The following is a 12,613-nucleotide window of genomic DNA, read 5'->3' on the forward strand; positions in this document are numbered from 1 at the left end:
TGTGTTAAGCCACTTTTGGGGCCTCTTTCACATTTGAACACATTTATGATATAATAAATACAGTACTTTCAGTTTTTTCTTACTAATATCGCATGTTTTCTCCCGTCATTGTTATGTTATATGGGTTAAAGACCCACTCTGTGAGGGCCTATGCAGATTCTCACCGTACAGTCGTGTACGCTGCAGGTGGAAGAATTTACATATGACTCGCCACATGTGACTGACCAGAAGCCACTGTGGTTGGAGCGTTGACTGGTTCACTGAGCAACTTCACTGAGCTGCAGAATGTGCAGAGCCCTGGGGGAGGGCACTGGGCACCCTTCCGTCCAGTGGACCATGACAGAACACTCCTTTGATTCAGAAGTCTTTTATTTTTGTCGCTGGAAGGGAGGGAAGGTGGAAGGGGTGACATGGACGGAGGGAAAGGGGGCCATCTTTGTTCATTGGGGCTGCCCTCACAAACTACCACAAAATGGGGGCGGGGAGGGGCTTAAACAACAGAAATTTCTTGCCTCACAGTTCTAGAGGCCAGAAGTCTGAAATCCAGGTGTCAGCAAGGCCATGCTCCCTTGGAAGGTGCTGGGTAGGGTCTGTTCCGGGTCTCTCTCCAAGCTTCCGGTGGTTCCTTGGCTCATGGCAGTGTAACTCCAGCCTTCACAGGGTGCCCTTCCTATGTGGAGAATGTGCCCACATTCTGCATGTCTCTGTGTCCACATTTCCTTTTATAAGGACACCAGTTGTATAGGGTTAGGGCCCCCCAGATGACCTCATCTTAACCCAATACTTTGGCAACAACCCTACTTCCAAATAAGGTCACATCCTGCAGTACTGGGGGTTAGGAATTCAACATATGGATTTTAGGGGGACACAGTTCAGCCCATCGCAAGGGATATGAGCTGAAAGAATATCTTGGCCAAATTATTCCATCCCACCAGCAGCTGGAGAGGGGAACCAAAGTGTATCAGAGAGCTCCACAGAAAACCCAGCGTGGTGCGTGGCATGCTGAGAGGGGGTGAGGAGGCATTTCTCCACTGGCTCTGCAGTGAAGTGTTGATCTCGCTGGATGCTCTCCCCATAGCAGCACAGTCCACAACGGCCAGGGTTGCAGGGTATTAAGTGGAGACCCAGGACCCCAAAGCCAGTGGTCCTAGCTCCTCGTCTGGACCTCTGTCCCTGAGTCTCAGCTGCCCTTCTATCCTGCCTGGGAGCCATGGATAAAAACAACTACCTGCTCTGTCTGGAAACCAACACCAGAGGCTGGTGATGTATTTTAGGAAATATATTTTATCCTTTCTCGATGATAAAAATAATGCATGCTCATTATAGCTCACTTGGAAATGACATAGAAGTTGAAAGCCCATAGGAAAATCACCCCTAATTCTAAGACCCAGACAACCCGTTAAATTTTGATTTCTATTTCATCCATTGTTTTTTTTTTTTCCTTTTTCTATGCGTATTTCACAGAATCTGGACCAGGATCTCTATTTCACTCTATGCTCTGATTTTTCACATAACATAATGTGAAATTTCCTGTTATTACAAATTATGCTTAAATATTCTTTCAACAGCTGAGGAATATTGAGGGTGGCCAAATAATAATACAGAGAAGCTGATATTTTCTGCATTCTAGACACTGTTTTAAGCAATTTATATACATTTTCCCATTTAATCCTGACAACAGGATCCCAACAAAGTAGGAATTATTTTCATGATACAAACTGACAAAAAATATTGAGGCTCAGAGTTTTAGTAATGTGTCTAACATCACACAATTATTAAATAGCCAATGGGAGATTTATAGACAAGTTTGTTTACGGCTACTTTCCTTGTTTCTGATTACTGCTTAATTTCTCTATTCTTGGATATGGGGCTTGCTTCCACATTTTTACTGTTGTAAATACTGAAGTGTACATCTTTGGACAGACCATTTTTTCCCCTGGATAAATTCACAGAGCTGGAATTACTAGAACTAAGATTTGAACATTCAAAAAAACCCCCACATTTTTTGTTACATTATCGCCAATTTGCTTTCCAAGAAGGTTATGCCAACTTGCATTCCCTGGAGAACTGTTCTTGTTTCTTTATGCCAAGCACTGGACAGTCAGACTCGCTAAGCATCCCTGCTATTTATCATAGCTGAAAATAGATTGGGTTTGCTTTTTATTTGCATTTTTTTGGTTATTAGGTTACACGGTTTTTCATATGTTTGAAGCCATTTATATTTTCTACTAATAATCCGGGCCCATTTATCTGTTAAAGCTTTAGTATTCTGATGAGCCATGTGCAACTGACATTTTTTGTAGGTCAAAAACTTGTTGACTATCAGCTCAAATGTTTTTTTTTTCAAATGCATTAAGAATATTAATCTTTAGATATATTGGCTATAAATATTTTTGTTGATGTTTTGATATAGATGTTTTTATTTCCAAAAGGAGCATCCAATAATCTGGAAAGTATTTGAGTCATGAAAATAGCATGCTAATGATTCCATGGACTAATTTTTTTTGCTTTTGCATTTTATTTGTCCCCTCTGCACTTCCTTCTCTTCCCCCACCCTCTCAAGTCTGAGTCCAGAATGTTGTACCTATATGAGGTAGATTGCGACTTGGCATCAACTTTGGAGCTAGAATAGGAAATGTCATTGAAAGAATTATAGGTGCCAGGAAAACAAGAAAAAATAACGCATCTTCCCTATGGAAGATGACCTCTTAAAGTAAAAAAAAAACAAAAAACAAAAAACTGGCCTGAAAACATTTGGAGGCACCACTTTTACTGCAGAAGCTTAGAGACTCTTTAAAGAAAGAGTGATCATGGCACACGTGGGGGCATACACCTTGCATGCCTGGCTACTCTGAATGGGCTGCGTCTCATTCTTAGCCAAATGCAGAGAAAGCCAGACCATCTGGCTCTGCAACGATTTCATGTCTTCTCTTTCTCTGTAGGTAGACGGAGACTCATTTGAAAGAAAACCTTCGTGGCTGCAGATTGCACATACATTTAACATCTCAAAGGAAAAGGGAACGGTTCAAGTCGCTTGTCATATCTAAGCGGGTGGTATGGTAAGAGAGAGAGAAACACCGCTTCAACAGCCAGGAGTATTTCAAAGGTTACTGATAAGCATTTGCCTTTTAACATCTCATGCTCAAGACCCTCGTCTGTAGAAAGTTTCTGTTTGCTTGTGTTCGTGAGGGGAAGGGGTAGGGTTGTATCCCAATTTGCTGCCTTGAGCCTCTGGTTTAAATGATTTCCATCAACTCTCCCTTGGCCTTCAGTACTTTTTCATGTGAAGTACCGATGCTCTGCCCTAAAGATGGGAAGCAAATCTTGGCTCCTCCTGTGTCCAAGCCTTTCATCAACCCGATGTATCTTGCTGCCTGCCTAAAGTGTAAATGAGATTACATTTTGTATTTACAGCATGGCTCCTGGGAGGGCAACTGAAGATATTACACATGGGGTGTTTGAAAAAACAATAAATCATTCTCCATGGGTAAGGAGGACATTCCTGACCCGCCCGCCAAGAGGATGAGCTCACAGTTGGTTTTCCCGGGAGAGATCACCACTCCCGTCACCTGGTTGCCATTTGTCGTGCGCCCGGCCAGGTTGGGGGTGCAGCTAAGTGAAGAGAACAAAGTTTGCCTCCGTGCAAAGCTAACTGACCCATTCACAAACCCCACCAATCAAACCCGCCACATCAGTCTTCCTGGCACGAGCCACAGACCCACACAACAAACTGTTCCAAGTCATGTAGGAGCCAATCCGTCAGCGCACAGGGCTCTGCACCCAGAGCAGACTTCTCGGCAGATCTCCCATTGCACGGGCTGGAGTCTGTGCTCAGAGCTCAGCCAGCGGCCACCACCCTGCACCCTGGGCCTTGCCTTGTTGAAGATGGCTTACACACGCATCCCAGATGTTCCCTGTAACCGAGAGGTCTAGAAACGGCCGCGTAAAAACACATGTGCTTTCTAAGGGCCGGACTGGAATGTAACCAAATAGTCCCGGGTTATTGTCTCATTACTGGGCAGTTGAAGACCCAACCCTGTTTCCTCCTCTCTGAGCTGTTGGGCCTTGCTTCCCTAATGGGGCATGATTCTAACAGCTGCAGTTGTAGTGAGCGTTTCTTGTAAATACTTTGAATATAATGATCATACTACCACAAGAACTTTAACACTTTTAAAAAAGAGAGCAAGAAGAAGACAAAGAGAAGGAAGCTGATGATAGCTGGTAATGAATATGTGGGAAATTGAATCATATTTTCGGAATGATAATATTGTCTCCTCTGCTTTCCAGCAAAATTTATATATATGTGCCCACCTCCACCCGTCCCCCACCACCAGGGTGAAAAGCTCTTCCTTGGAAGAATATCAAGAGTGACAACGAGGTGAATCTATGCAGCTGTGGTGTAAATCTTTCCTGAAATCAACTGCACGGATGCTTTTGTCCTCCCTCTGGGTCCGGGACTGAATAATGCAGGCTGTGTAATGTTTCCCTAACTGGCTCCCTGCCTACTACTCCCTCTCGGTCCAAACCTGTCCTGCAAGCTGTCATTGCTCGGGTCTTCCTGGGGCCTAACCAGCAATAAGCCATCTCCTTGGAGAAGAACATGTGATGGCTTCAAGCTCCACAATGTGAAATGCGCTGGGAATGAAGAGCAGTTGCTTCTCCTTGGCTTTCGAAACCCTCCCCATTCTGCCCCAGTCCTACTTTCCAAAGCCCCCCTCACTCCACCAGTGTACCTTGCCCACCGCCCCCCCCCCCCGCCGCTCTTCCTGTTTCCCAGACTGTCTGCAACCTCCTGCTGTAAGCTTCCCTGTGATCTGAACCTCTTCTTCCCAGCCCTCCTCATCATCCTTCCGTGAGTCTTCCTCACTGGATACCTGCAATATCTGGCAGACAGGTGCTTCGAGAATGTTCACTTACTGAAGGAGTGATTATTTTAGCAGCCCAGTCTTTTGGCATTTCATTTTGCTGTTTGCTCAACACAGCAGGTCAGTTTTAGGCCAAGCCTAGGCCACCTTTATTTTCTCTACCTGAGATGCCCCCACCTGGGATGCCCCACAATCCACATTCTGTTTACCCTTCCTACTGGGCTCATTCTCCTCTCCAAGGCTACCCTTCATCCCTAGCCCATCAGATCCATTGGTAGCTTTCCCACTTCCAAATTCCTGGGGTGCTCACTGCTCCAGGGACCCAGGCCTTAATCACACACATTCCTGCAGGGAGACTTGAATTTTCTCAGCGTTTGTGCCTGGAGTCCCTTATTAAATCTGTATCCAACTCCCCCAATTTCTCAGGGTCCTGAGCAGACCTGAGCACAGACCAGCTGCTCGGTACCTGTCTGCCTGACTGATGGCAACTGGGCAACTTCCCTGCCTCTCTCCAATTCCCCACATCCTATCCATCATTCAGAGTTCTGCTCAAGCCCAGCTTCCTCAACAGTGGCTTTGTGGATGACACCCCACAGTGATCCACAGCTGGCTCATGGGCCGGAGCCACACCTTCTGCATCTGGCGCACCTTTGGGATGACATGGTTCGAGCACCAATCCCAGCGTGTATGCACATTCCATTACTTGTGAACTTTGTTTGTGCCCTGCTGTGTCCTGGCTCTCTGGATCCCAGGTGCACTCCCAGGGGAACATGCACCCTACACTGGAGCCCCTCTTGAGTTGTTGACATTTCTTTCATGCACCTGGACACACCAGAACACACAAGCCCAAAATGTGTGACTGGGTGCCTACTGCCCTCTCAGGACGACCTTCTGCCAGGCTTGTTCACCTTCTGTGTGAGTCACAACTTCTGGTCCTGGAGTTAGATGCACATATTTCTCAGTGTGGAAGGCAGACTATAGAGCTCTTTGAGACCAGGTCATCCACCACCAGGATACTGAGCATTTTCCAGAGCACAGAGAGATGCACTTATTTCAAAGAAGGCTCACTGTGCCTGGCACATAGTAGAAACTCAGCACACTTTGAAATAGAATAAGAACAACCGTGATCCTTAATGGCAAGTGTCCTACTCCAGGGTCTTCAAACGTTGGCTTCTACACCTTGTAAAAGAATTTTGAAAATCTATGTGCTCATCCATGCATTTTTAAATTGACATCTAAAATTTTTCCACGTTTTTAAAATAAGTTTTATTGGGGCGCCTGGGTGGCTCAGTTGGTTAAGCGACTGCTTTTGGCTCAGGTCATGATCCTGGAGTCCCTGGATCGAGTCCCGCATCGGGCTCCCTGCTTGGCAGGGAGTCTGCTTCTCCCTCTGACCCTCCCCCCTCTCATGTGCTCTCTCTCATTCTCTCTCTCTCAAATAAATAAATAAAATCTTTTAAAAAAATAAGTTTTATTAATAGGAGATAGGAAATGTTAACTATTTTATATGTTGAAATAAAACGAGGATTGACTATAATTTGAATAAATATTTTATAATATTGAATAAAATAAATTTTCATTACTTTACTGAATAAAGCAGGCTATATCTGAAAGATAGCAGGTGAAATATTTGTTTGTGTGTTTGATTTATCGTATTTTGGAAAATCCAATAGTCCTACAAAAATTACATTTTAAAGGACCAACATCGTAAGCTTATGCTACTTTGGATATTCTGAATTATGAGCCCCCATGGGCCAACATGCCCTTCTTGCAGAAATATGTATAAGACAGGGAAGGACACAAAGCCTTATGAGCTTAAGGGACTTGGTTTATCATTAATTTTAATTTATCCCATTGTTTCAGGTGCCCTCCTGCAGCAAAGAACCAAAACAAGAGTTGGGATGGGCAAGGGATATATCTTTCTTTTGTAGAGTGAGGAAGGTATATTCTCAGCATAGGCTCATTTCAAGCAGACCCATATTAGCGAAGAATACCTGTGGGCATTGATGCCTTTATACGTATCCTTGTCTGAGTATCATTTGGAAACTGTTCAAATTTTCCAGAAAGTGTGTACCTCGGTTGGAGGAACACTGGCCCACTGTACTGGCTTAGCAATAAGAGAGCTGGAGTAGAGTGATGAGCAATTACTGGTCCAGGCCGGGGAGCTCATGCCTCCCCTTTGGCTCCACAGAGTGGACAGCCTTCATCTTCACTGTGAGGCAGGTTAATCTGGCTTGCCAGAGGCAGCCAGGACAAAATTGAGAAAATGGTTAGATGTTACATTATCAAACATAAGAAAAAAAAACAGAAACTGAAAGGTAGCTAAGCCAAAGATGCCCAATAGAACACACCAACTCTCAGAGGAGTAAGGGCAGAGAGTGGTAGGCAGGCAGAACAGATGCAAAGGGGAGGGAGGGAACAAAAGGCAGGCAAGGAGCTGGGACTGATTTGTGGCAAGTCAGGACCAATTCAAGTGCACTGTGATTCTTTTTGCCAGTCCTCCACTGGGAAACCCAGAACTCAGGATCCTGGCTCCCCAATTTGCAGCTTTGTCTTACAGAAGGAAAACTGTTTAACCTTTGTTGTATGAAGTGCTATAAATAGAGTCTGGCTTCAACATCTTTGGGCCTCTGGCACCTCCTGAGGCTCTCCAGGCTCATGTTCTAGTCCCTGTGTCTTATTTTTCTTAGACAAACCAGACCCTGCCAGGCTTTTGCACCTAAGCCGTCCCATTCACCTAGAATGCCCTGCCTATTAATTCATAAATTATTGCTTCTGAGCCTTCTTTCTCTAGCATATTCATCCCACCTTACCCCTTAGAGCAGAATTTCTCAAAGTGGGATCCACTACTGTGTCAGCATTATCAGGATTTTTTTTTTTTTTGTGGGAAAAAAGAAAATAGATTGCTAGGCAAATCTGGAGATCTAGATTTCAAGTCTATAATATTGGAACCCCTGTGACAATACATAGGAACTTGCACTTTTATAAGCTGCCCAGGTGCTCTTATGTGCTCTAAAGCTTGGAATCCATCACTGCTGTGATCTGAATGTTAGTGTCCTCCAAATTCATATCTTGAAATCCTAATCCCCAAGGTGATAATATTTGGAAGTGAGGCCTTTGGGAGGTGACTGGATCATGAGAATGGAGTCCTTATAAAAGAGTGCCCTTATAAAAGAGACACCCAGAGATCCCTTGCACTTTCTTCCATAGGAAGACACAGGGAGAAGACAGCCATCTATGAACCAGGAAGCAGGTGCTCACCAGACCAAATCTGCTGGCACCTTGATCTTGGACTTTCAGCCTTCCAAGCTGAGAAATAAGTTTTGGTTGTTTACAAGCCACCCAGTCTGTGGTTTTCTTTAATGCAAGCCCAGTGGACTAAGAGAAGTGGTGTGCTATCAGGGACTTTCTCAGTGTTCCTGGGCTTCCTTCACACGTCTACTGTAGCATTCCCCCATCCCATTGCAATTTCTTTGTGTACTTGCTTGTTCCCACTAGTCTCTGAATTCTCAAGAAGAGAAATGCCCTTCATCTTTGTTAACTCCACACCAAGCACAGTGCCTGGTACATAGTGGTACTTAATCATTTTTTTTTTTCTTCCCTTCCTTCCCTTCCTTCCTTCCCTTCTTTTCCATCCCTTCCTTCCCTTCTTTTTCTTTTTCTTTCTTTCTTTCTTTCTTTCTTTCTTTCTTTCTTTCTTTCTTTCTTTCTTTCTTTCTTTCTTTCCTTGTTTCTTTCTTTCTTTCTTTCTCTCTCTTTCTTTTGTTTTCTTTTTCTTTTTCCAAAACAGCTTTTTATTAAATAGTAAAGCACAATTGCAACACAATTTTAAGTGTTTGTAAATTAGGTCACAAAAGGGTGCAAAATGTTTGCAGTATAGCTATTATATTCATACAGCTAAAGTCATTCATCAAATCTTACACCAATACAAACATAAGATTGTTCCATGAATAAAAGTAGCTCAAATCTAATAACCAAAATGATATTAGTGGCTCTCTTATCCTATTTAACATTTTAACATTACTTCTGACACTAAATTTCTTACCAAATGGAATCTACAAACTAAATTTTTAGAAACTGTCGAAGAGTGATTAAACACTACAAACCAAGTAGTTAGGTTAACAGAAAATTCTGGGAGAAATGGTGACAGAAAATACTGAGAAAGTATCAGCTAGTATGCATGCATTTTATTCATGATTTTGATACTAATACACTCTAAAGGGATTTTGCACAAGTTGATCTGCTGGGTACTACAAATAAACCTTGAGACTAAACTCTTTGTAACTATTCTCTTCTAGATGTGGTTGACAAAAGATTAGTCACATTTAATCTACTCTCATATATATATTCCCTAAAAGATCTAGTCTGTGCCAGAGATCATGCAAATCTGGAGTAAAAACATTTGGAGTTGGTTACTACTGTATGCCAAGTACTTTTCCTATCCTATTTCCATTTTTCTCAAAATTTCCTATTACAAATATATAACCAGAGCTCATTTTTTAGATACCAAGTGGGTTATTTTGTGCAAAAGGAAATTTTTGTCAACAAACTGTCCCAGTTTGGCAATTCAGTGGCAAAGAAAAGTCTTCATATGTAAAGCCTCTGTTTTCAACTGAGTAAAGAGAAACCAAAAATCCTATCTTAATACTAAGGCAAGCCCTAACTGTGAAAGTATCTTATTTTGGTTAAGTTTCAACAATTCTAGCTGAGGTTACTCTCACAGATGATTATTATTAAAATTACTTTTACAAATGTGAAACCAATTTTTTCCTTAGGGGAAAGGAAATGGGAAGAAAGAAGCAAATGGAAAAGGGGCATCAGCATGGTGGGCAGGGCATATACAGCTGTATATTCAGTACATGATAGGTCACTTTTTACAACATGATGGTTATTTTCTTGTATCTCTTACTGTGCCTATAATAAAAGAAAGTGTTAAATCTATAAATCAAAGCAAATTTGATAAATCATTCACTTTCAAGTTTCATAAATATACACATTCTTTTTTTTTTTAAGATTTTGTTTATTTGTCAGAGAGAGAGAGAGAGAGCACAAGCAGGGGGAGCGGCAGGCAGAGGGAGACTCAGGCTCCCTGCTGAGCAAGGAGCCCGATGTGGGGCTCAATCCCAGGACCCTTTGATCATGACCTGAGCCGAAGGCAGACGCTTAACTGACTGAGCCACCCAGGCGCCCCAATATATGCATTTCTAATTATAAAGTCTCTACAAGACATTTGCATGTTTACATAGACTAACATATATCACACAAACTTATGGACATCTTCTGTTATGCTCTTAATTTTGCCTAGATCTGACATTATCTTTACAAATATTCAATTAAGCCACAAACAAAAGTACTGTAACTTTTTGAATCTATCCAAGTTTTAAAGAAAAAAAAGATCAGCAGCAATCCCATAAAACAGAAGGGATGTCAATCCCTTACTTTCTTTGGCTTTTTGTGTCAGTTGTTTGAAAAACACTAGAAGCTGACATGAGGTTTTCTATGTATTGTCCAAGAACTCGGTTTTCTGATTTTAGCTTCAGATTTTCTTCCTTAACTGCATCTACTCTTGCCAACAGATCTTCAAGTGTGTGTTGAAGTTTCAACACTTGATTAATAAGTTGTGTTTTTTTCCTCCAGTTCCACCTGATTTTCAGCATCAACTGTATCCATGATGGCATTCATCTCCAGTAACAAATTTTGGGCACTGGATACAAAATCCTTGATGAATGGTCCGCCATTGGAGGCGCTGAGAGTGGGAGGGATCTAATCATTGTTCTTCAGTGGTCAGGGTGTCCCTAATGAAGGGTACAACAGATAGAAGAGAAACATCCTCAGTGTTCCTCTTGGGTTTCGGTGAGCATAATGCTCTCAGATTTGAAGACAACCACTTGCTGGTTCTAGGATTAAGCTAACTGGCTCTGCAAGAGGCAAAGAGTGGACCCAGGCAGAAAGTGGTGGCAGAACATCTTGCAGCATTGGTCCAGCCTTAGTCTAGGGACTTCTGCCAGCTGGCCAGGATTGTCAGGGACAGTGATAATGTCTGCTATGGTAGCAGTGTGTGTGAGGGGGGTCGGGACCGCCTCTCAGAGCACAATCATCACAGTAAAAATAAGTATTCACGCAGTCTAGACTGACTGGCCTCCAAGACTTTTCCATAATGTGCACAGTTTATTGGATTCTTTGTGGGGCAGTGACAAAAATGAAGGACCTAACATTCATTTCCCCTTTCTTCCTCAGTATCTGAATTTTTGGAAAGCAACATGGTACCCAGCTGAAAAATTGCATTTCCCAGTCTCCCTTGTGGATAGGAGTGGTTAATGAGATTTAAGCAGAAGTCACTGTGTCTGCCCTCTGCTCTTCCTTCTTGCAGCCAGGAACACGAATTGCAGCTGTAACAGCCATTCTGTAGCAATGGATGGTTGCCATGAGTGGGGAGCATAAAGCTAGAAACAGTCAGTGTCACTGGTGACATCACAGAACCAGCATTTTAGCCATGGATTGCTGACCTTTAGACTACTTTTATGTGGGAAACAAGACAAACAAGCACACAAAATCCTATATAATTTAAGCCACTGATACATAGGTTTTGGTATAATCCCGACATTTACATTGCTGGCATCATTTGGCTTGTGAGCTGATTGTCCAGTATGGATTTCCTGTTTGCTGTTCACTGACCTCTTAGAGAGGCAAGACTCACCTTCCACTCTTATTATTGCTGCTCCCAGTTCCACGGGGTCATTGAGGCTTTCTGCCCAAGACTATTCAATCTTTTAAGTTACCTGAAAGCCAGCAGCTGGGCTCACTAGCCACTTGCGACATCAACCAGATGGGTCTTCAAACTCTTTGCTGAGCCCACTGTGCCTGGGGAACTCTGGAGGATGCTTTCATGGACTCTTTAATTTGGACCCAGAGGAACCACACAGCTGGGAACCTATTACTCCTGAGATTTTCTTTCTCAAAGACAGTTGCTTTTGAGTCTTAACTGTATATGTTTAAATCTTCCAATTTGCAGTAGACACAAGATTTCCTGAGTAGTGAATACCAAGTTATAAGGGAAAAATACTAGGAAAACCTCATGATACTCCCAGAGAAAAAAGAAGCATGTACAGAATAATGTATAATTTAGGGGGGGTAGGTATTTCTAGGTATAAAAGACTTCAAGTCTTCCAGTATGAAGGAGATTTTGCAGTCAACAAATCCAGAGATCACCATTAGGAAGATCTAGATAAAGCTGTAACCATCATTCCAGTGCCAATGAAACAAAGGGACATCTTAAGTCTGTCCAGAATATTGTGTGTAAACCAAATCTAACCAGGGGAAGACCAAATAATCTGCATGCAATGACCAAAATGGTAGAAAAAGAGGTCTGAGAAAGTGCACTAACAGGGGCTTTGAGAGTCAAAGAGAACTGGGTTCAAATCTCTTCTTTTCTTCATTAGAAATGAAGGCACAGGTGGCTATCTTGGCAGGGTTGCTGAGGATGAAATAAGAAGCTGTGAGTAAAAGGGCCTGGCCATCAAAAACACAGCATAGAAGCATGGGAGACATGAACACAGTGGTGATCAGTATGGGCTTTACCATCCTAGAGGGGATGGTCTCAATCTAGCCTCCTTTACTTACTTCTCTGTGACCTTGGACAATTCAGCTAACCTTTTTAGGTCTCAATTTTCCGATTTGGAAGATAGGGATAATAAACTACCTTACTGATAATGTTGTTGTGGGAATTATATAACATGATGCATGTCATA

At 42.7% G+C, this 12,613-nt stretch overlaps 1 pseudogene; it reads right to left on the reverse strand.

The window, feature by feature from the left end:
- Nucleotides 1–10,257: 10,257 nt before the first annotated feature.
- Nucleotides 10,258–11,406, reverse strand: LOC145722821 (short coiled-coil protein B-like; annotated as a pseudogene).
- Nucleotides 11,407–12,613: the final 1,207 nt, after the last annotated feature.

Source organism: Leptonychotes weddellii, chromosome 8 (assembly GCF_054177405.1).
Source record: "Leptonychotes weddellii isolate Sample4059 chromosome 8, ASM5417740v2, whole genome shotgun sequence".
NCBI classification, from domain to species: domain Eukaryota; kingdom Metazoa; phylum Chordata; class Mammalia; order Carnivora; family Phocidae; genus Leptonychotes; species Leptonychotes weddellii.